Genomic DNA, 20641 nt, shown 5'->3' on the forward strand with positions numbered 1-20641 from the left:
AGCAGGAGTTCAGACACAGGGTCCCAAACATCACAGGGAGCCACAGCCATCCACCATGGGCCCTGGTGGGACGGGAGTCAGTGGGGACAATACACTGGGACAAAGGATACCTCAGAACTGGAGAAAGCCACGATGGGGATTTCAGGGGGAGTGAAAGTGCACAGACTGGGGAGCAAAAAGAAAGTAGCAAAAGTAGCAAAAGGAAACAAAGGGCCTGTGGTGGGGGACAAGCCGCCTGACCCAAACAGGTGTTTCCAGTGACTAATGTCACTCTTTGTCTAGTAACAAATGAGCCATAGCAATAATCTTGTAATGTATGCAAATTGCTCTAGTTATCACAGTTCAGAACCAGCTTCGCTCACCCCAGTCACGAGGGGAGGTGCTTTATCTAAGGTTGCTTAATTGGGACCAACCTCACCTTCACGCGATGGTGTCCAGGTGATGAAGCAGGCTCTGGGTTTTGGACTCACACGGCATCTTCCACGCAGGGCTGTGCCTGGACCTCAAGCAGGTGGCATTCTGAAGGACTGGCCTTGGTGCGGCACTGCTCTAATTAGAACCCTTCAGAGGCCCTTCATTTGAGGTAAAGACCAAGCTCTTTAACCCCCTCTTCAAAGTAACGTTGCTCCTTTCCCTTTTTCCTCCCCCACTGGCCTCCCCTCACATTGAGCAGCTTTTAGTGCCTACCTCAGGGCCTTTGCACAGCTGCTCCCTCCACCTGCAGTGCTCTTCCTTCCTCCCACCTCCAGGTCTCAGCTTAAATGTCACTTTCTCAGAAAAGCCTCGCTGCACACCCCAGCCCATCAATGTCTTCCCTTTTATTCTCTTCCATGGGGCCTATGTCTTTTGCTATGGCATGTATCACAATGTATAATTATGTATGAGCTGTGTGTTATCTGATGTCTGTTCCCCACTAGACACCTCTGTGGGGACAGGGACACCTATGTGTGTCTGCACAGCCCAGGACAAGACCTGCATGTAGCAGGTGCTTGGTAAATCATTGTTGAAAGCACGCTATGGTGACTTGACTGACTCCAGAGCCCACCTTCTCAACCATCGTGTGAGGACACTGAGCCAGGGGAACTCAGGTCCCTGAATAACCAAGAGAATCAAGGTCACTGGGACAACAGAAATATAGCAACCACTTCCACACAGCATCTGCCTTTCAGGGAGCCCCGAGTGCTCGGTTCTCATAGAGCTCCCCGATCTCAGCAGCAGAGCAGGGAGCGGGCTTCTCTACGTCAGCACTACTGACATTTTGGTCTAGATAATTCCGTGTTGTAGGGGCTGCCCCAGGCATTGCAGGATAGTTAGCAGCACTCTTGGCCCTCACCCACTGGAGGCTAGCAGCACTCCCCCTCGTCATGACAACTGAAAATACCTCCAGACATTGCCACACGTCTCCACGGGGATGGAGATCGCCCCCGCCCCATTGAGAACGCTGCCGTGGAGGTAAAAGCATGTGCAATTCTACTTACTGGCTGTTCAACCTTGGGCAAGTCGCTAAAGCTCTCTGTGCTCATTTCCTCATCCTCAAAAATGGGGATGATAATAGCTCTTATATGCTAAAGCTGTGACCATTTTTGTGAGTTTATAAATCAAGGGCAGACTCAGCACAGTGGCCCTCAGGAAGTACTCAGTCGGATGATACTCTGCCTTCGGAATGCAAAGGGATCATGAACTCCATTTTACAGGTAAGAAAATTGAGACTTAGAGATAATGATTTCAGGCCCCAGCCACTGACTATAAAGTGACTTTAAAGGCAGGAATTCAGGTTTTCAGGATTAATTCTCTTACCCAGCCCTTCCTTTACGGTACAAAAGGGCCCATTAACTCCAGACCTCACCTAACCAATTGCAAACTGAGCTACTGGTGTTGCAATTAATGGGTTTGGTCTGCCAAGGTGGGACTAGGAGGAGGCAAATGAGGCGCTGGCCTCAGGTGGGACATTTAAGGGGGTGACAAACGACTCACTAATCAAGATCAATAATATGTTATTGCAGTACTTCCAATAATTAATTAATCTTGAGTAATTAATCAAAATTAATGCAGAACATCCACAACGAACAAAGTATCACATCTTAAATGACCAACGAACCTCACTTTCAGGCTCCCGCCTCATTCACCTGACCCTAATCCTGCCCCTGGGATCTGCAGATCTGTGAAACCACTGTGAGCACACCTCCAGAGTGGAAAAGTCTGTTGGTTCCCAGCACGATGCGGGAGAAGAGAACGCCCTCTTCTGGCTGATAGTGAGCACTGCTCCTCTCCTGGGGAGCCTCGTTCACCTTTGTCCTGGGATAAAGCAGCATCTCAGTGCTGGAACCCTCTCTTCTAGCACCACAGTGCTTTTCACCTTGCCCTTCATGGGACACCTAGGTTAAAAGGCTGCAGGCAGGCCAAATGATGCCATTGCAGCCCCCCCTCACCCCACCCCTTCCCACGGGCCACTACACCGCGCTGTATCCATCGCCTTTCTCTGCTTACGAAGCATGCAAGCAAGCCCGGCACTTGTCCCTGCCTCTACGGGATTCTAAAGCGGCCTGTTAGTATACAGCTAGCCTTTCCAGGCCGACCATGAGAGGGCACGGTGGGGAGGCAGGACCAGGAGGTGGAAGGCTTCTCACAGCTGCTGACTGTTTGCCTAACTGCACTGTTTCTTCTTCTAAAGGTTCGGTAGTTTTTCATTTTTTTAAATTATGTTTTAATTTTTATTTTTAAATAATTTCAAATGTGTATAAAAGTTGTAAAAATAGTTTAGCAACTCATATATACCCTTCACCCAGCTTCACCGATGAACATTTGGGCACGTTTGCTTTTTCATTAGTTTTCATACATACAGATTTTTTTTTCCGCTGAACTGCTCAAGAGTAAGTTGGAGGCATTAGGATCCATTATCCCTAAATACTTCCAAGTGATTTCTCAAGGACAAGTAATTCGCCTATTTAACCACAGGACAATTATCAAAACCAGAAGGTTTAGCAATGATATATTATTACCTAATCTACAGACCTTATTCAAATTTTACCAATTACTCTAATAATGTTCTTTACAGCAGTTGTTTGGGTTGTGGGTTTTTTGTTTGTTTGTTTGTTTTTTTGTTTTCTGGTGCAGGATCCAATCCACACTTATGCATCGTCCTTAGTGGTCCTGTGTCCTCGACCCCCTCTAATCCGAGCAGTTCCTCAGTTCCTTTCATACCCTTGACAGTTTTGAAGTGTACAGGCTAGTTATTTTGCTGAATCTCCCTCAGTTTGGGTTTGTCTGGGACTTCCTCATGCTTCCATTTAGGTGATGCATTTTGAGTGGGAATACTACTTACGTGTTTCACAGAAGTTCTTAAATAAGCTTCTCCTGGTATTCACAGGGAAGCTGGGTGACTCAGACCCAGGAAGTAGATGATGATTTAAAAGCTCTTAATAACAGTTGCTAACATTTATTGAGTGCTTGCTGTTTGACACTCCCTTCTGTGTTTGTTGATTTGGGCATGATTCTCTCTTGTATGGGGTGCTTATGTTGGATCACAGTAATAAAACAATAAGAGCAGCTATGGGTATTGAGCTGTATTTGGCCCCATATTACGCATCTTCTTTTCACGGATGAGGTCAGAGAGGGAGTCACTTGCACCAGGTCTCACAGCTACCAAGAGGCACAGCGAGGGCCGTTTGACACTGGAGTATGAACACCTGGTTAGTCCCCCATACCATTTCTTCTCTGGCACTTAGCAGTGACAAAGCCCTGCCAGCATTCCAGCTCAGAACACTGAGAACAATCCATGTCCCACCCCTAGACTCCTAGCAAGCGGGGATGTGTTCTCCCCATAATCTGAACTCCCCTGCTTACCCCACATGTAAGGAGCGTGAGACCTTGGGAGAGACCCCATGCTGTAAGTTGGGGACCTCAGTAGGTTGTGTGGTGTACTCCAGGGGCAGATTTCCCTCCTGGGTCATCACTCATTGGACAACTATTTACAAATCCATTGAAAACTGTATCAGCCCCAGAGACAGGGTGAGGAGCGCAGCTTTAAGTGGGTGTCAATCCTTAACCAAAGAGTGACTGATGAATGAGTCTTGAGGCAAGAATCCCACTGTAGGATAAGATTTCCCCTCCATAGGCTGAGCCTGCTCCAAAGTCATCCCAGAACCAGATTTAGATGCAGGCCGATGTCACTCATAATACACCCTGGAGATCTGTTGGCACAAGGAGCTCCCAGCCTAGGACCGGGGATCATTTTGCATCGTGGGTGTTTTAGGAGATTTGTTACTCACTCATTTAACAGTTAACCTACTAAATGTGGAGAGAGATACAGCGATGGATACGGCAGCTCCTGCTCATGGAGACTCAAAAGTAGATCGTTAATTGGACTTGCCTTTGGTTTCAGTCACTTTTCCGGGCCTCTGAGCCTTCATTTGATATCCAATGGCCAGAAAACTGTTATGAAGATAAACGACCAATGTAAATCTTGGACTCAGACCTTCTTGAGCCCCATTGGCCACCATTTTTTCGGGACCATTATGACTTCTCTGACAGCAGAGTCAGCAAAGGCAACCAACCATCCCAGTCTGCCCGGAACTGAGTGGGGCTTTCATTGCAAAGACAAAGAAAGCAAACTGGGATGAACTGGTTATCCTAGTTTAGTTGGGAACAGGGGCAGCAGGAAGGGAATGGGTAAGTGGGCGAGAAAGAATAACAGTCAACACCTATTTTGTTTGAGAATTCAGTAATGGCTAGAACAAATTTGTGAAGTAAGGACTACATTACCCCTATTTTATACAGGCATAAACTGGGACCCAGAGAAAGTAAGCAACTTGTCAGCAATGTACACTTGGTAAATGGATGAGTCAGTCCTGCCAGGGAGCAGCAAATCCTGTGTTCCCAAGCATGACTCTGCACTGCCTCAGAGCCTCGTGTGTAAATGTGGTGCAGATAGAGTCTTTGAAACTAGAGTTGGGATGAATTCTCGGAGATTGGAAGCATTCTCCTCTGGAAGCGGTAGCTAGTGGAAGTTATGTTCCCACGGAGACCCACTCATCTGCAGTCAGGCTGCATTCACAGGTAGCCATAACAGTGGAGAGTTGCCATCACTCAAATGTAGTGGATTTCTTCAGAAAAAGGCCCTCCATGGCAATTTCCTGAGCTTCTGCCAATGCCCATCCTATCATTCAAGACTTCAATGGAGTCTCCATGGCAGCCTGCAAAATGTAAGTCTTGCACAAGTCCTAGGAGGTAGTTGTTGAGGACGGTGGTTCAGAGCACAGATCCAGGAAACCTGTCTCCACTCCATCACTTGCTGGCCACATGAGCTCAGGCAGGTTCCCTAACCTCAAGCCCAGTTTCTTGCCTGTGAAATGGTGGAAGTCATAACCTCCATACTCCAGAGCTGTTGTGAGGATGAAAACAAATGGTATAATGCATGAGAAGCGCAATTCCCAGTACAAAGGAGGCAGTGAAGAAATGTACACTACCTACTAATTAACATCTGCTCACCCTATGTCTTTAAATGACAACAATCCACTTGAGAACTGACACAAAGGAACAGGAGTCTATTCCCCACAACTGCCTTCTACCCCTAGTTTCGTCTGTCCCATTCCTCTACTCCCTCCCATTGTCCATCTTACTTCTGGCTCTTTGGCCTGTTCCCAGCCACTTGTGTCCCACTGGGAAAAGATGACCGAACTTGGTACCTCCTGTCCTGGCCCCACTGGGTACCCAGTACCTCTCGTCCCCAAAACCCCAACTAGGGTATCAGGACCACCGCCTGAAGGGGGACCAGACTATAATCCCTCCACCCAGACATGTAATCTCACTTCCCCACATGACCTCAGCAGCTCAGAGAAGAGACAAGATAAGAACAAAGAAAGAAGGGGCACCTGGGTGGCTCAGTCAGTTAAATGTCTGCCTTCGGCTCAGGTCGTGATTTCAGGGTCCTGGGTTTGAGCCCTGCATTGGGCTCCCTGCTCAGCAGGGAGTCTGCTTCTCCCTTTCCCTCTGCTCCTTTCCCCCAGCTTGTGCTCTCTCTCTCTCACTCTGTTCTCTCTCTCAAATAAATAAACAAAATTTTTTTAAAAAGAACAAAGAAGCATTATCTTTTTGATAAATCAGACGGATAAGGGGGCATCGTGATTTAGCTGGCATAATGTGATGCACACCATCTTTGAAAGTCTCATTCAAATGCTCATGTTGAAGTGGCACCCAGTGGGATGTCCCAAGAGGGGCACTGGGGACAGCTAAGAGGAGAGGTCTCAGCACAGTGTCATGAGTGATATGGATGTTGAAATGAGGACTGTGAGGACCTTGGGGGAAATGTGTGTTTTCTTAGCAAGAAGAACTATGCACTACATTCACACGCACACACACACACACACACACACACACACATATGCTGGTAACCTTCACCCACTGATTCCTGGTTCACACTGGGGTCTTCATAATTTCTGTTCCCTGACTGACCTTTGACTATTCAAAGACAAGTTTTTAGGCCCCTCTAAGAACTAAGAACGGGGCGAGCCCAGTAAATACTTGGTGTATGAGCAGCGGTGATGCCGATAGCTGATATTACGCACACTTCCTGGTGCCAGGTGAAGGGCTAATCTGTAAACACATTATTCAGCTTGATCTTGTCTGCAGCCCTACGAGGCTGGTCCCATCATCAGTTGCTCGTCATCACCTCCTACTTATAGATGAAGAAACTCAGGTTTGCATAGGCAGATAGCTAGTAAGTGGCAGAGCTGGGCCCAGCATCATCACCTGAGAGGTGTTCCAGTGACTCAGACACTTGGAGCTTGTGTTTGCTCATCTGGACTGCTGGCTGGGGTTCTTGCCAGCCCACCCATTAGTCCCTGTTTGGTACCTGTGTCCCCCATGTCCTTGGGGTGCTAGGTCTCCCCTAATCTCAGTCAATGTGGTTTAGGTGAGGTAGGAAAGGATTTCTTATACAGGACATAAAAGCACTCAACACAGGGGATAATTTGACTAAATTAATGTTTGTCTAAAAGCACGAAAGACAGCGAAAAGATAAGCTACGAACTGGAAGCTTTTGGCTCCCATAGAACTAAAACCATTAGAACACAGAAAATTAGATGGGAAAATGACACGAGCAGGTATTTCACAGACACGGAAACACGATGGCAAACAACTATATGAACAATTGCTCGAGCCCATTCATGATAGGCGTGAAGATTAAGATCACAATGAGATACCCTTTCATACCTACTAGATTAGAGGCAGTGTGATGGAACCAAGTGTTGGCGAGACCCTGGAAATATTCTCCTATGTTGTCCTTCTAAAAGTTTAGTTTTGCCTCTTATATTAAAGTCCTTAATCTATCTTGAATTAATTTGGAGGGGGGTGGGTTGTTAAGTTCCATGTTTTTCTATATGAATAGTCAATTGTCCTAACACTTCGTACTGCATTGTCCCTCCTTTCCCCAGTGATCTGAAATACCACCTCCCTCGTAAACCATGTTTCCCTATGTGCATTGGTCTGTTTCTGTGATTTTTATTGTTTCATTAGTGTTTTTATCTGTCCCTACATGAATACACACTGTCCTAATAACTATACTTTTATAACAAATCTTGATATCTACTTTTTCGTCTTCACTAGGAATATTTTTACTTTCCTTGGACCTTTGCTCTTCCATATAAAATCTCATTTTTTCTAAAGATTTATTCATTTATTTTAGTGAGAGAGAGAGAGAGCAAGCGGTGGGGAGGGCAGAGGGAGAGAGACAATCCTGAAGCAGGCTCCCCCACTCAGCCCATGTCGAGCCCACTCAACATGGGCTCCATCCCAGGACCCTGAGATCATGACCTGAACCAAAAATCAATAGTCAGCCACTCAACCCACTGACCCAGTCAGGTGCCCCTTCCATATAAATCTTAGAATCAGTTCATCATCTTCCTTGAAAAGTCCTGTAGGGATTTTGATTGGAACCATTTTTTTATACCTTTTTTTTTTTTTTTTTTTGAAGATTTTATTTCTTTGACAGAGAGAGAGCACCACCAGGGGGAGTGGGAGAGGGAGAAGCCGACTCCCTGCTGAGCAGGGAGCCCCAGGCGGGGCTCAATCCCAGGACCCTGGGATCAGGACTGGAGCCGAAGGCAGAGGCTTAACCCACTGAGCCACCCAGGCACCCCTCATTGTTGATTCTGAAGGCAGCATTTCTAATTTTTCATTATTGAGAATATTTGATGCAGGTTTCTGGTAGCTGCCTTTTAACTGATTAAGGAAGTTCTCTTCCTAGTTTCCTGTGAGTTATTACAATGAGGGACTGTTGAATTTTAAAATTTTGCAACCATTGAGATGATCTTATAGTTCTCCTTTAATATGTTGATGTCGTTAACAAGAATATATTTCCTAATGTTAAACTAGCATGGCATTCCTGGGATGAACCTGTCTTGGGAATGATGCATCATCTTTTTTATGTGTTGCTGGACTCAATGTACTAATATTTTATTTAAGATTTTTACTTCCATGTTTCTGAGCGATTTAGGAGTAATACTGATCTGATCTTGCTTGTTATGGAATTTAGACTGACATCATAGAGTGAGTTGGGATGTGCTCTCTCTTTTTCTATTTTCCAGAGGGCTTATGAGAGAGTAGTATGATCTATTCCTTGAGAGTTTAGACTTCCTTCTAGAACCATCAGGCTTAATGTTTTCCTCTGACTAAAAATTTTAACAATTTCTCTAATAATGATAAAATTTACGTTTTCTGTAGTTGACATCTGATATAATTTTCTGGCAAATCAAACTTGTTATCATTATGTAGTGATCCTCTCCATCCTTAGTGATTTTTGTGGGTCTGCTATCTAATATTAATATAGCTACACCAGCTCCCTTTTGGATACTATTTTTGAGGTATATCATTTTCTACATTTTTACTTTTAACTTTCCCAAATTCCTATGTTTTAGGAATACCTCTTGAGACAGTGCCTCTTGGACTCCTTTAACATCCAATCTGATAATTTCTGACTTTTAACTGATGAGTTTAGTTAAATTACTGTGATTATTAGTAGATCTGGACTTATTTTTTTTTACTCTCTTTTTTAGGGGGAGGAGACTCACTTTTTCTACATGTCTTTGAGTTGATTAGCATTTGGGTTTTTTTTTTATTGACTTATGTCATTTCCCCCCTTCTACTGGTTTGAAAGATATCCATGTTATTCATATTACTTTGATGAATACCATTGACATTGTACCTTGCATAATTAACAAAGGCAAAGTTAATATCTGAATTCCCTTCCCACCCCAAATGCAAAGGCATTGGAATTCTTTAATTTTGACCACCTCGTTCCTAATTTATTGCTGTCCCCTATTTTTGTTCTGACCTTGTTTAAACCTATGAATTATGATTATTCTTGTCATCGTTATTGTTTTGTACTGACAGTTTTGTTTTGATTCACTCTCTTTGCCAATTTCTTCACTCATCATTCCTCCTTTCACTGCAGTTCTTAATTGGGTTGTTTTTCTTCTTTCTGAGGTATATCTTAGAAGTTCAGTTAGTCAAATTTTCCAGTTGTAAATTCACTTTATCCGTATGTCACTCTCATTCCTGAAAGGCTGGGGATCCAATTTTCAGGTCTTTGGAGATATTCTTCAACATCTTTTAGCTTCCTATATTGCCTTTCAGAAATTTGCTGGCAATCTAATTCCCTCCTTTGGGAATAATCTTTTTTTTTTTTTTAATCTCTAGCTGTTTTTAAGATATTTTCTTTGTTTTTAGTATTCTGCAGTTTCACTACAATATTTCTTGGTGTGGATTTCCTCTTATTTTTCCTGCTTAGGATATATTATGCTTCCTAAATCTGCAGAATTATGTCTTTTTTCTGCTGTGGAAATTCTCACCCATTACTACCTCAAATATGGCCTCTCCTTTCTTCTCTCCATCTTTGATGCTGCTTGAATGAATTTTAGATCTTCTCAGTCTATTCTGCATTATTTGTAAGATCTTTCATATTTTTCACGTCATATCACTCTTTGTTGCATTCTGATTAATTTCTTCAGATAGGTCTTCCGAAGCACCCTATTAGGTTAATTATGATCTATGAGAATCCTGAGCAACTTGCTCTTTGATGAGTCCCTAAGCTCCGAGAACAATTTGATGGGGGAAAAAAAAAGAACAAGTCAATGAAGCACATCGAATGCAACTCTTGTAATCTGAATGATGAAGTAACCAACACCGTAGAGAGAGATGCTCCAGTCCGAGCCAGGGAGATTGTCCTTAACTCTGGATGGATTCCCACAGCCCTGACAGAGGCTGGTTTTACAAGGTAGCTTCAAAGATGTTCCTTTGCCACATCTCTGAGGCTTCTTATCCATGACCCATTCTTAAGATTCAGAACCCGCCCAACTGAACCAGGTTCTGCCAGTCTGGAGGGTTTGGCAGGCAGGAAGCTGCCTTTGGGGTGGATTTAAATACCAAGAGAGTCCTATTGGGCATTGGCCCCACGTAGGTCTAGAGTAAGAGGCAGAAAAAGAAGCCATGGATTTGGGGTAGCAGAAGACATCAAGCCCCAACACTCCACCCCACATATAGTGCTCAGCACACAGCAAGTGCTCAGTAAATATTAAATAAATGAATAAACACTTTGATGGAAGAAGTCCATAGAGCAGTGTGGGCCCAAAGGGGACTTAAGGAAGGTTTCCTGGAGGAAGTGACATTTAAATTTAGGCATGGAAAAGAGGAAGTAGCCTGGCCAAGCAGAAAAGGAAGAGTTCGTGGTGGAGGGAACAGCCCATGCAAAGGCCAAAGTGGTAGAATTCAGCCTGCCTGCCCTGAATACTAGATGAGGCTGGAGTGGGAAACTGAGGCCAGATGCTCAAAAATCCAGGCTTTGTGGCAGATAAGCTAGTCAGACAACACTGAATTTCATGGGTGATAACTTTTATGCTCCACTCCTTATTTTTTTGCCTGATGAGGTTTAACTGTCCTTAAAAAGAAGAAATGATCATACTGGGAATTTAACCAGTGGTGGCTGAAAGCCTTTCAACACTGCCATTTTGCCCCCCGGAGCTTTGGAGCCAGGTGCTGGGTCTAAATTCCCAATTTTGTCCTTACAGGCTGAACCCATGGGCAAGCTCCTCACCTTTCTTCTGAGAAAGGAAACCAATCACAATGCCCTCCTCACAGGATTAAAAGAGACAACATGTGTACGACAGCGTTGCTAAGCTTGCCTGTGAACCTGTGCCTGTCCCTCTGAGCTCTTTGAGAGCAGAGATCCAGCCAGAGTCACTTTGCGACGCGTGCCCAGCAGCACCAAGCACATAGTAGGTGCTTAGTAAACAATGAGCCAATGCCTCGAGGAACTCTGGCAGCGCCTGGTGGAACTGTGGCTCCTTGGGTCCCCACCCCTTCCCCTCGCCCCGAGAGCTCTTTAGGGGCGGGGCGGGGCGGCGCGGGGCGGGGCGGCCGGTTCTGCCCTCCGCACTTGGCGCTGCGCGCGAACGGAGGAGACGCGGGCATTCTGCCCTGGGCTCTTGAATTCTTGGAGACAGGTTGCTGAGATAGGGTTGTGCGACACCCTAACTTGCCCCTCCGGGTTTAACGCTCTGAGCGGCGGAGCCGAGGGGCGGAGGGTGCCCGTGCGGGATCGGCCGTAGACCGGACTAGTCAGCCGCGGAGCCGCGCGAGCGGCCGGCGCGGGTGGAGCCGGCTTTTCTGTCGGCAGACGCACACCGGCGCGCTGCGCCTTTAAGGCGTCCAGCCTAGCCGGGCGCCGGGAACTGAGCGGCGCGGGCACGAGCGCTGCCGCCGGACGCGAGCGGGGCCGGGGGCCGAGGACCTGCGTCCGGATCCCGCGGCGCGACCCAGGCGCCTGAGGTCAGACGGAGTGAGCGCCGGCGGGGCGGGGCGGACCGGGCGGGGATGCGCACCTGAGAGGGGGGTGTCCGGGTTCTCTCCCTTATGGCCCCGTGACCTACCCTCCACTTCTCCAGTCAGGGCTGCCTGGCCTCCCCGCAAGCGGCACTCGGGGCGAAATGGGGGACCTGCACCTCTCTTTCTACTCGGTTCGCTCGCTCCGGCATCAACCCTTGGACGGGTTTGACATTCCCGAGTCCCAGGTGCCCTCATTCCCCGGGCTGCCTACCGCCCTAAGCCCAGGGACAAGGTGAGGATGCGTCGGGAACCTGCACCCTCTTCCTACTCCGCTTCCCACCGCTGGCTCCGGCACCAGCCCCTGTGCACCCTTCCTGGTGCCTGGATGGTTTGGAGGCTCCTGCAGCCCTGTCCTAACCACTTCCTGAGGAAGGGCTGCAGCTCGACCTCCCAGCTAATGGGACCTACCCCCGTCCCGCCCCCAGCTATCTGCGCCCCTCGGGACCTCCCCCGGCCAACACCTGCCCCCAGCAGCCTTTTAGCTCACCTTTCCTCAGTCTGTCCCAGTTCCCTCGGCCTCATGCCCTCTCCTCCCGGCAACCCTTGAGTTAGGATGCTGGTCCAACCACCCCGACAGCTCGGTGCTGCCCTACAACCCCCAGCATACCCCGCCCACACATTCGCTGCCTTCCTGGCAGCCTTGGAAATTGGGATTGTGTAACGCTGGCTGGAGGGCAGAGCACATGCAAGATTTGCGCCCCTGTACCCGCATTCGAGTGGAGGAGGCCAAGTTGACAGAGTGAATGAAATAGGGAAGGAGGAAGAGATTGCAGGAGGGTCTAGAGGCTGTGCTATCTGGGATATGTACGTGGAGCCCTTCTTATGCCTCAGAGTCTGGTTGATTAAGAAGAGGTCCCAACTTGGACTGGAGGCCAGCATTTGCCTCACCTATCCCTCATGGCTAGTCTACCTGGTTGGGAGCTGAGAAGAGTTTATTATAAGTAATAGCTGACATAGAGTAAACAAGTACTGGCTGCCAGATCCTGTCCTAGCACCTTTAGAAGATTATCTGCTTCACTTCTCCCAACAGCTCTATGCATGAGGTAGGTACCAATGTGATGACTGTTTCTCAGAGGAAGAATGTGTCCCCTTCCCAGGAAACACAGGGAATCTGACCTCAAAGCCCCCATTCTGAACCACTAGACTTAATATTTACCCAATTGTAACTAATAAATTCTTAACATTTTTATAATCTAGGAAGTTAGAAATAAGAGAAATTGATAGCCTATGTTCTTAGCACCAATTTTTCTAAAAGTAGGTTCTCAGACCAAAGGGAGGTCCTGGGTGTCGTCCTCAAGGAGACTGATGCCCAGAGAGAAGGGATGTACTGGAGGCCACCCAGCTAAGAAGTACCAGGGCTGGGATGCTAAACATGTCCTGGGATGGTCAGTCATTACTTCCTGAGCTCCCATTCTGCCCCAGCCCATCAGTCTAGGCCCCTGGAGATTCTCTTCCCTCCCCTGTTTGCATCCTGATCTCCCCCTTCCCCCTCTGCTTCCTTTGCTATAACCCAGGCAAATGAGGTGCTCCCTTTGCTTAGGCTGTCCCCTCCTTTAGAAATGCCCTCCCTGGAATCTCTGATGTCTCAATCGTACCTACCCCTTAGCTCCAGCTCAGTGGTCCCAGGAATGCACCTCTGATTCCTCCCCTGCGCCCAACCGAAAGCGATTCCTTTCTCCCTTGGGATCTTGTAACTGGGATCCTTTCCTTCCACCCCCGTGATGGCATTTGGAAAGTTCTATCTACATGTGTCTGCCTATGTTTTCTGTGCTGGCAGGATCAGAAGCACTCCCCAAGACCCCTCTAACCATTTGCCTGGTGAAGCCCCAGGACAGAGAGGGAGAGAGAGAAAGAGAGAGAGAGAGAGAGAGGGGTCCTTTGGGGGTATGGTGTGGTTTCTGAAGTAAGAATAGGCTCAGAATTTCTGAATCCCGCAACACCAGACTCCCTTCATTGAGCTACGGCCTGATCGTGGGATAATGGCTCAGCATGGTACCCAACGTTTTAATTACATGTGTGTTTTTTCTCATAACCCAGAGGATTCCCACCAGAAAATCAGAGAGACTTGGGTCTAATCCTAGTGCTACCACTGCTAGCTGTGTGGCCATGGGCTTATTACCTAACCTGTCTGAGCCTTAACTTCTGGTAATGGCACCTGCTTCAGAAGGCAGTGATAAGATTTAGATAAAATAGCACCCAGGGCCCAGGATGTGGTAAGCACTCAGTAAGCACCAGCTATTATGAAGGGTAAGTGTTGACCCCCACTTTGAATTACTGGAGACCTATTAAATCATCACTAAATGACTCACACTGACTCTGCTTAGAGGTGGGCCAGAGGAGTCCCAGCCAAGGAGAGAAAAGCATTTTTTAAAAAAGATTTTAAGTAATCTCTACACCCATCATGGGGTTTGAACCCACAAGTCACACACTCCACCAGCTGAGTGAGCTAGGTGCCCTGAGGTAAGCATTTTGTGTGTGTGCTCAGAAAGGTCTGTGCTGCTTTCTTCGCCTCTAAACCATCCATTGCCTTGGCAAAAAGAATCGCCTTTCTGTTTTTTAGCTCTAAAAATCTATGAACTTTGAGTTCTGTGAGGCTCCACACACCTAGAATGAGTGTGTGAATGCAGTTCATGCAATTGTAAGTAATTGTGAAGCTTAGTGATATGAGAAAAAGAAAGCTTGTTCTTAGAAGTAACCTTGGTTTGCACTGTGTGTTGGTTCAGGTTTATCTTGGGGGCAAGAGGTTTGACTCAAAGGTTTACTTTGGATTTGGAGGGAAGGAAAGCTGGGGTGAGTGTTTTTCCCTAGGACACTAGTAAGTGGCTCAGAGTAGAAATCAACTTCCCTGTGTTATATTCTTTACCAACTCCTGGTTATTTTGGTGATGAGATCCCTTTTTACAGTGATGAGTGTTCAAAAGTAAAGGGCCAGGAATGCTCAAAGCTAAGTGTTTGGAAAATCCGGGGAAGCCAGCTCTGCAGGTTGAAAAAAAAAATGTTTTAAAATGAATCCTAATTTGATTATTAGGGTAAGTTAGGATCCCGTTTGATAATTTCAAGACTGTTGAGTTTAGATATTCTAAGGCATACATTTTTGTAAACTTGTATGGTTCCGTGGCATTTAGCAGGCTGTGGGACTTTGTTTCTGTGACCCTGCAGGACCACAAATATTTTTCATTCTATCAATATGGTGGCTATCAAATTCAAATGAAATAAAATTTAAAATTCTTAAGTCACACTGGCCATATTTCAAGTGGTCGATAGCCATGTGTAGACAGTGGCTACTGTATTAAGGAGAGCAGAGAGAGAACATTTCCATCTTCCCAGAAAGATTTATGGGAAGGCACTGTTTAGATCAGTAAGGCCATGGACAAACTGCATGACTACCGGGTTAAGTTCCATTCTTTCTAGCAAGTCATCTGCAGGCCAAAAAATGGAGTGTGTGGAGGATGTTTCGTTGTCAAGAATGAGGATGTTACTTAAATCCCCTTAACCTCATTTTGGTTTTCTGGTTCACTGGCTTTTAACAAACTGCCAGGTTCAAAGGATGGGGGAGATGGAAGCAAATGGCATGTTTTCCGGTAGTGCTTCTCCATCCTGGCTGCATGTTAGAATGTTAGAACCGCCTCGGGAATTTTTTAAAAATACCCATGTCCAGCCTCTTCCCCAAGCCCAGTGAATCTGAATCTCAGGGGCGTGGGGGGTGTCCCAGAATCTACATTTTTAAAACGCTCCCTGGGAGATTCTGTGCAGCCAGGGTTGAGAACAACTGCCTTTAAGACTGTGAACTTAGGGGAAAAAAAATCCCTGAGGACTGGAAGATGTCCTTTTAAGGCAGATACGGTGAGTGGCTAAGAATGTTCCTCATTGATTTACTGCAGCAGTAAATCCAGGGCTGGAGTCAAGTGGGCTCACTTCCTCCAGAAGAGCTCCCAACTGAGGGCAGCTTTGCTCCCCCCACCCCACCCCCAGGTGCATTTGGCAACATCTAGAGACATTTTTGCTTGTAACAACTTAGGGGTGGCATGGAGTGGGTAGAGGCCCCCGGATGCAGCTAACTATCCTACAATGCATAGGACAGCCCCCCACAACAAAGAACTAGCCAGCCCAGAGTGTCCCTTGTGCCACAGTTGAGAAACCCTAGATCTGGATGCAATTTTTGCAAACCCAAGTCCTCTCTGACCTTGGATGTAGTTGTCTCTTCAAAGAAGATCAAGGTACGCTCCTAAACTGGGCCCTCAGAAACCCTCTTGGTCATCTCCCAGGCTTTCCAAACCCAGAAGCTACGGAGGGGGTCGCTGCCTGTGTTTGGACGTGTTTGGGGCTGCACCAAGGAAACTGCTGATTCAGGGGGACAGGGCAGCCTGCGAACTGTGTGGGCAGAGGTTCTCAACACTGCTGCAGGTTGTGATCGTATTCTTTTTGTTAAGTAATTATCTCAAGTAACAGCAGCCTTTGGCTTAGGCTGCTTTTCAGAGGCTGTGGCTCTGTGGCTGTTGGTGTTGGGTATTTGCCTTGTAATATACTCAGAACAAGATTCAAGCCTTTTATGTGATGAAATTTGGGAATGGAGCTAGGAGCCAGACTCTGGGAGTATAAAGATAGCGACACAGACATGCCCGCAGACTCAGGCCTCTGAGAGCCCGGGGCATGGTGGCACTGCAGGGGAGGGGTGATGGAGGTGTGGCAGAGCCCCTTCCCTGGCCCTGCGAGGGCCCGTGAGATCTTCCCAGCTGTCCAGAGTGAGCACTTGGTATCCACCAGTCACTGCTTTGAGCTGTCTCCATGCACCCTCTCATTCTATCCTTTTACTGAAGCCCTAAGAGGTAAAGTGACTTTGCCAAGGTCACATAGTGGGTCGTAGCAGAGCAGAGATTTGAACCCAGGTTATAGATCTGCAAAACTGAATCCTCAGAGAAGCATTTATAGACTGGGGCTGCGCTTCATGGCCAAGACTTGTGGAATGAGCTGGAGCGCACCAGGCAGGAGGGAGAAAAGGCATGCCAGGGAGAGTACCATGTGTGCCAAAGGCTTGGAGGTGTGAAAGAGTATGACATATCAGGGATTGTGGCTCATTCAAGGAAAGAGGTGAGCAGGGGGTGATAGAAGAGGATAATCCCCAAATATAAAAACCGTGTGGCCCCAGCGAGCCACTGGTGGACTGGAGGCAGAGAAGAGCTGTGTGACCTTGGACAGCTTGCTTAACTTCTCTGGGTCCCAACTGCCCATCTGGAGATAGCCTCTAAAACTCAGCGCTCTGATGAAGAATGTTCGTTTTGTTGGAGACCATCGTGAACAAAGCGAAGGAATGGCCTGCGGTGGCACTAGTGAGCAGCCCTGTTGATTCGTGACCTCACCTCCTCGCTTATCATTTGGTATTGATTGACTAAGCGCCCTCCAAGGGCAAGACACGGTGTGTCCTGAAGTGCTGTGGCAGACGCAGAGATGTAGTAAGACTTGTTGTAGAGACTTGCAGCCCAGTGAAGGGTACAGCTGGTGTTCTCATGGGTCCCATGCTTAAAGGCACAAATCACCAATGCCACGAGAGAGAAGCATTCCTACAAACTATCGAGGCTTACTTGTTCCTAACGACTGATGGGGCTGAGGGAAGGTACACTGAAGGAGAAAGCTCCTAGCTCTGCTAGAAAGACTTATAAAGAAGATAGGGGGAGATCAAGAGTATCTTCCAGGGAGAGAGAGTGGGGGAAATGGAGAGAAATAAAAAGGCAATTCAGGTACAGTCCCTAGAGGGTCAGCCTATCAGCATCTCTGGTATCTGGTTCCCTACAGTTTCCAGGTCACAGAGGGGAACAGAAGTCATCATCGCAGGAAGATATTCAGTAATGGGCTTGCCATTTAAACTGAGGTCCCCCGCCATCATCCCTCCCTCTGTTTTCAACCATGGTGTCTAGCCGGGTGCCAGGAGCATCCCTGTCTTGATCATCTGTCTCTCCTAGCTCCTAGGACGTTTTGCAGATCGGTACAGGACAAACAGTGGAAAGTGAAATTGTAACTCTTGTGAGAGAGGCAGGATTTCATGAAATCAAAGCAAGCGATGTTGGAGAACTGCTTGATTGACATGTCAAGGCAATAATAGATGAGGATCTGGCCAAGTGAGACCTGATGAAGAGAAGGGGGGAAATTGCATTCAGAAATCAATTCTTTGAAAATCAAAGAATTAAGCCCTTGCAAGATCAATAAGGTATGTTTGCAAAAATGCCTTCTTTGTGATGGCACTGTGATAACCAAATGCTAACCGGAAGGATTTATCATGCTCTAAGACAGCCCACGTGAGACTTATTCTTTATTCTAAGAATTATCACAGGATTGCAGTTCTGACCTCATTTTCATTTTGTTCAATATTTACTCTTGCTTTTAAAATACATTTGGTTTTTTGGTTTTTTTATTTGGATTAAGTTCTAAACCAAACTGTGTTTTCTTCTTAACTGTGAGCTTTCCCATGTGGCTTCACCACAGGTCCCTTTTTTGGATGCTCATTCTCCAGGGTTATAGAGATCTCCTCTGGGAGGAGATTCTGCTAGAAAGAAGGTGGGGACCAGCTCACAAAGGGCCCTGAATGCTGAGCCTCTGCTGGGAGCCAGAAATCTTGTCCTGATAAAAATCTCCAGGCTCTTAATAACAGGGCTCCCTTCTGTCTAACGCCGACTTTGTTCCTGTGGTTAGAAAATGCTACAGACCAACTTCACCTCCTTTAGAAATGACAAAACCCTCTTTAATCTCCTTGCTTTTTCCTCTCATTGCGAAGCACAGATTCAGCAATGGGAGACTGTGTTTTGGTTGCTGAGGTTCTATTTTAGGCCCTGTGCCATTGCGTACCCATATAAAGGGCTATTTTAATTCCGTTCAGTCATGTGGAAAATAATCACGTAAGTGATGCTCTTTCTAGCACTTTACCTTTGAGAGGTGACCTCGGCTGATGACAGTGCATGCATCCGCACTAATCCGCCAGTGGAGTGCTGGAATCAAAGCTGGTTTGGACTCCCTGAGAGCCTGAAGACGTTGGGGTCTTTGGAGGTGAAAGGTCAAGTGACTTTGGCTCTTCTTCTATCCAGCAGGAGACTGGCTTTTATTTCTGGGGGGGGTTTCTTGTTTTAAACATGATTTCAAGCAGGCAGTTAGGTCAGACTCTCGTCAGCCTAGATCTTGAACCCCCCAAGGCTCATATTTTGAAGGTGCTAGGCTACGTGAGGTCACATGTTGGGTATTTTATTGCCTTGTTTCTTGGCCAGTGCAATTTTTTGGAAGATACGCTGCCAGATACATAAGCCACTTACCTTCCAGCTGAGCCCCTGATTCAGCTGCCTGCTTTAACCCCCTCTGACTGTGTCCTTTCTCCCGAGAAGCAGGTGGCAGGATTATCTGGTTCTCTAATTCCCTGCCCACAGGACCAGCCTGACTAGGCTGAGTTTCCTTGCCCACAGAGCTGCCCCCAGGTGGTAGAAGCCAAGGAGAAGGGCTGTGGGCTTGGCTGGTTCTTAAACAGGAACCCCCAGGGGAACCAGGTGCTAGCACTTTGGCACCAATTGGGACCAAGTGATCATCTTATCAGTACCTCTCCCAGAGCCACAAAGGAGATATGCCTGTCTGGTTTATGCACCTGTATGGTTGCAAAAGGGAAATCCTTATGCTCTTAGAGTGCTGGACTTTGACCTTGGAGAACTGAATTTCCAACTGACTTAACCTTTGGATAGTCACACAGGACAGGATCCCTCTCTGGTCTTTGTTATCTTAGCAGGCAGCCTGGCCTCTTAGCTTGTGTAGAGGGAGAGGGATTTGCAGGCTAACAGCCTTCACATTTGTAGATCTTCCCTTATCACGTGAAACAATTAAGATTTGGTTGCTCACTCTCATGGGCCATTTTAACTAGCATAGGCTCCAGGACTGGCCAGTAGAACTCTTGGTGGTGATGAAAATGGTCTCTCTGTCCACTGTCCAGTCTGGTAGCCACTAGCTACATGTGGCTCTTGAGCACGTGAAATGTGGCTAGTGCTGCCAAGGAACTGGATTTTACATTTTATTTAATTTTGATCGATTTAAACAGTCACATGTGGCTAACGGCTACTGTATTGGACAATGGAAGATAGACCATTCTAGTTGAGGACTTTATATTATATTTTGTAATTAAATAAAGAAAACCTTATACACGCACATAGTAGCAATTCAAAAGATACAAAAGGGTATCAGTGACAAGTCTTGCTCATCTCTGTCTCTAGTCCCCGTTTCCCTTCCCAGTGGCAGCCATGGTAACCAGTTTCTTGTGTATCCATCCAGAAACATTTCACACATATATAAACATAACATTTCTTTCTCTTTCTCTGTCCCTCTCCTCTTTCTCTCCTCTCTCTTTTAATGCAAGAGGCATTATTCTGTCCACATTCTACTCTTCCTGGGGTTTTGTTTGTTTGTTTGTTTGTTTGTTTGTTTTAGAGTCAGGGAGGGGTAGAGGGAGAGAGAGAATCTTAAGCAGTCCCCACACCCGCACAGAGCCGGCAGTGGATCTCGATCTCACAACCTTGAGATGATGACCTGAGCCGAAATCAAGACTTGGGACGCTCAACTGACTAAGCCATCCAGATGCCCCTGTTCCTTGGTTTGTTTGTTTTTTTTTTTTTGAGTTAACAATGAACCTTGGAGGTCACTATTTTAATGGCTTACATTTAATTTTATTTGTATTTAATGGTTATACATAATACTCCTTTATAAAGTTATCCCGTCATTCACTTAACAGGCCCCCTTAGAAGTGG

The 20641-nt window shown here is 46.7% G+C and overlaps 1 protein-coding gene across 7 annotated transcripts in view; it reads left to right on the plus strand.

The window, feature by feature from the left end:
* ABHD6 (abhydrolase domain containing 6, acylglycerol lipase) overlaps positions 1–20641 on the plus strand; it is a 76467-nt gene that overhangs the window by 12235 nt on the left and 43591 nt on the right. Inside the window, exon 2 of one of the 7 annotated variants that reach the window (XM_048227051.2) lies at positions 489–1694. The exons of 2 other annotated variants lie outside the window; for them this stretch is intronic. The gene's annotated coding sequence lies outside the window, so the exon portion shown is untranslated. Of the gene's footprint in view, positions 1–488; positions 1695–11060; positions 11268–11414; positions 11821–11930; positions 12110–20641 lie in introns of those variants that run through there. 4 more of the 7 variants (XM_044384974.3, XM_044384978.3, XM_026501106.4 and 1 more) reach the window with 4 other exon arrangements.

The sequence above is a fragment of the Ursus arctos genome, unplaced genomic scaffold, assembly GCF_023065955.2.
Source record: "Ursus arctos isolate Adak ecotype North America unplaced genomic scaffold, UrsArc2.0 scaffold_14, whole genome shotgun sequence".
Classification (NCBI taxonomy): domain Eukaryota; kingdom Metazoa; phylum Chordata; class Mammalia; order Carnivora; family Ursidae; genus Ursus; species Ursus arctos.